At 39.2% G+C, this 3950-nt stretch overlaps 1 pseudogene; it reads left to right on the forward strand.

Annotated features, from left to right (window-relative positions):
- Positions 1-1295: 1295 nt before the first annotated feature.
- Positions 1296-3950, forward strand: part of LOC101571738 — a 26967-nt pseudogene continuing 24312 nt past the window's right edge.

Here is a 3950-nt window from a genome sequence, read left to right on the forward strand (position 1 = left end):
GAGAGAGAGAGAGAGATACAGACAGACAGACAGAGAGACAGACAGAGAGATACTTATCTCTCATTGCTCAGACAGAATTACCTGACCCTCAAAGTTAAAGGGAAAAGGTTTATTTGTTTTAATTTGTAGAAGTTTCTGTGATGAGTTAATGTAAAACTAAATGTAAAAAATTACTCTGTTCAACTTTCTGTGACCCTCCTTCCTTGTAAGACAACAAGGAGGCTTGATGTACCCTCAATAAATTGTGGATGGATTGAGACTTCCCAGCATAGACCTAAAACATAACTAGGGTGTTGCTAACCACCTAAAAAGCATCGCTGTGGTAGTTAAGACCATTTGTATGCATATATATGTTAAACGGGAAGTAAATAATGCTCCCCAGAAGAACACATTTTTTCTTTTTCCCCCCGGAATCAGGGATTGAACTCAGGCCCTTGTGCTTGCCAGGGAAGCACTTATTCCACTAAGCCATCTCCCTGGCCCCAAGAACGCATATTGAATAATGCTCCCTGCTGCCCCTAAAGGTGCTGTTCTGTCTGTGTTAGATGACCAATTTGTTTGCTAAACAGGTGTGGTTTCTACTTTTAAAACCTGTATACCTCTAAGGCTCCTCGCTGTTCATCCTCTGTTCCATGAGTATAGTGAAGCAGTCCCAGGCCCAGTAGTAAAAGGCTCATAAATTTTAATGCTGGATTTTGATCTGGTTTCTACCTTGAGAACCCAAAACAGTTTCAGTCCATGATGGACTGGCTCTAAGACAGGGTAGCACATGGCAGAGGGGCAATTGTTCATGGTGGTGAAAGACAGAAAAACCAATGAGAGAGAGAGAGAGAGAGAGAGAGAGAGAGAGAGAGAGAGACAGAGACAGAGATAGAGACAGAGAGACAGAGAGAGAGAATAAAAGAGAAGCAAGCCTCTTTCTGTCCCCTTTATCTTATCTAGGCTGCTGCCAATAGGGTGGCACCAATCCATTCAGTGGAGTGATCCAGCAATCCCCCAACCTTAATCCCATAACAATTAATGCCAGCATTGCACTGTGAATCAGTCACAAAGTCTAGATTCAGCTACCTCTGAAAAGGGCTGCCCCACATGACTACATGAGGCTTTGGGGACCTGTCAACACAAACCATAGTAGAGAAAGAGATCTCACGTGTGATAGAGCAACATCTGATATCACCTACTATTCATATTGCAAAATACTGGTTGTTTATTAAGTTAAAAATTTTAGAAATGTTTGCTCATCTTGCAACACATTCACAGAACAAATTATTTGCAGTCTACAGTCTTCCTGCATTTAGAAAATGAATGATGCATTATTCCTAGGTTCATCTATGAAGCTATTTCCAGAGAATGGTGATTTGTGAGTTGGTGGATGGAATTAGGCAAGTGTCCAGATAGAAAACAAAATTCAGAGGAGAGGTGATTTCTTAATTACCTTCCTTCCTTCCTTCCTTCCTTCCTTCCTTCCTTCCTTCCTTCCTTCCTTCCTCTCTCTCGCTCTCTCACTCTCTCTCTTTCTTTCTTTGCCTTTCTAATTTCTTTAGCTGAAACATACTTATACTCAGCTTGTGAACATCAGAATTGCAGGAATATTGGATTCCAGGATTTCTGTAAGTCTACCCTTCACTACATTCCAGTCTGCAGACTTTGCCCTTAAATTGCGATCTATATCATTTCCGGGTTGCCATTTCTGAGGCCTGTGTATGGACTGAGCCACGTTACTTGCATCACTGTGTCTCCAGCTTGCAATCTACCCATCGTGGGACTTTTCAGCTTCTATAGTTGTGTGAGCCAATCCCCTGATACAGTCCCTCTTTATATATCTAAATCTATCTATCCTATTTGCTGTGTGTCTCTGGGGAATCTTGCCTTATGCAGTCTATATTGGGCACTTCAGTGGGCCCTGGGAAGTAAAAACTTAATGACAGGAAGTCTGTTCTCTATTGAGGCAGTTGAGAAGGGGAAAGAATTAATGTGTAATTAATTGTAATAGATGTATTTTAAACCAAAATGTACATTGCTAGTAGCATTAAGAAATTGATGACATTGTTATAGAGAGTGCTGGTAATGTATGTTAGTCATAGAGCGCTTGCCCGGTGTTCAATTCCTAGTACCAAATGAAAATAATTATTATCTAAACATTAAAGCTTTAAAAATTGCTATTGGGAACAAGGGGAAAAAAAGGATAAGTTAAACAACACTTTCAGGCCACTGAAAATATTTTGGTATGAACAGATGTCATGTTGTAAGCAGAGATAAAACAAGAGATGGAGCAAAAGGAGCAGCCTTGGCCAGAGAATTACATGCCAAACTCAGGAGTGTGAAAATAAAAATGATTGACCTACTTTCATTGAACTTCATTCAAAAGGAAAATAAAATAATGATCATATCATTATTTGGTGAGAAGCCTTGTGAGTAAAGATTATTATTTTTTAAAATTAATTTTATTGAGAAAGAAATAGCAATGAGACAGTTTCAAAACCAGTTGTTAAGACAGTTGCAATGATTAATACATTGCAGAGAGTAAAGATTTTTATTTATTTATTTATTTTGGAGAGTAAAGAATATTGTGGAACAAGGAAGTTGTTTGAAAACCTTTTCTATTCTCATTTTATGTTGTTATGTTTGTTTTCAAAATGGTGAGGAAGAGTAGATTTAATAATGTTCTTTGATACAGAGGCATAAGAAGAAGGAAACTGGTGGTGGGACCCAGTCATGTTTCAGTTTAAATATGATTATTTTCATGTATTATCCTCATAAACTACATAAGCATTATCAGGAGTTCAATTATTTTTGTTTAATACCCAAGCATTATAAGTTATTTAATTATAAAGAAATATTTTTTTAACTATAAGTGAATGATTATTAGAAAGCTTATAACACATTTCATACAACACTCTAGTTGTTTTTTTAATTGTTATAATGTTTTTTTTTTTAAACAGAGGTTGGAGTTTTTATGACATTGGGCTGGGGAGAAGTTTATGTGGGTGGCATGGAAGCACAACAGGCATTCCCTCGAAGTGGAGGGTTGGCATGCAAGAAAATCAAAAGAAGTGGAGGGTTGGCATGCAAGAAAATCAAAAGAGGATGTTCCCAGTTAGTATGGCAAAAGGGAACCAAAGTTAATCTAGGAGCGTTCTGTGTGGCTGGTACTGGGCTCCCTGTGCCGGGCTCACTCACCACCATGATGACCTACCTGGTGGACCACTGCATGGTTGCAAACCCATGAAAAACAAAGCTCATTAGTTTTGTCATTTGATTAATCCTCATGGTGAGTTCATTTTATCTGGTAATGAGTGATTATTTTCTCATGAGTTAGGGGTTTCCTGGCTGGTGAACAAGTCCTTGGGTTGGAGAGACCCTTCAGACACCACTTTTCACAGTCCCTCGAAGTTTGGTTTAGGTGAGAGCTCATCTTGCCAGTCATTTTCTTGGCTCACAGTATCAAGGGAGCAGGTCCTTTGCGTTCTCTCCATTCTGATCCTCTAGGGAGGGGATTTGAAGTGAGGGGGTGTTTCATGAGCAGCTTCAAGAGGAAGCAAACATCTTCTCAAAGTTCATTTCTTGTGAATTGTCAGTGCTCTGCTCAGTCTGGCCAGCTGACTCTGTAGGAGGACTCCACTGAGGCACTGCTGGGCTTATATCAGAGGTACTTGGCAAGGATTCTTGCTCCAAGGCCTCCTTTTCCAAAGGTTCTGTGTCCTCTTGCATGAATATGGCCTTCTCTGTGGAAATCTGTTTCTTGTGATGCTCTTCATATTTCTGTTGGATTTGGTATTCTTCTTGTTTCAGCATTTCTATCATTTTCCATTCCTTCAGACCATGGTGATATTTCTCCTGCAGTTGAATTCTCTCTTGCAAATTCTTCTTCTTCTTCTTCTTCTTCTTCTTCTTCTTCTTCTTCTTCTTCTTCTTCTTCTTCTTCTTCTTCTTCTTCTTCTTCTTCTTCT

Source organism: Octodon degus, unplaced genomic scaffold, assembly GCF_000260255.1.
Source record: "Octodon degus isolate 3935 unplaced genomic scaffold, OctDeg1.0 scaffold00286, whole genome shotgun sequence".
NCBI classification, from domain to species: domain Eukaryota; kingdom Metazoa; phylum Chordata; class Mammalia; order Rodentia; family Octodontidae; genus Octodon; species Octodon degus.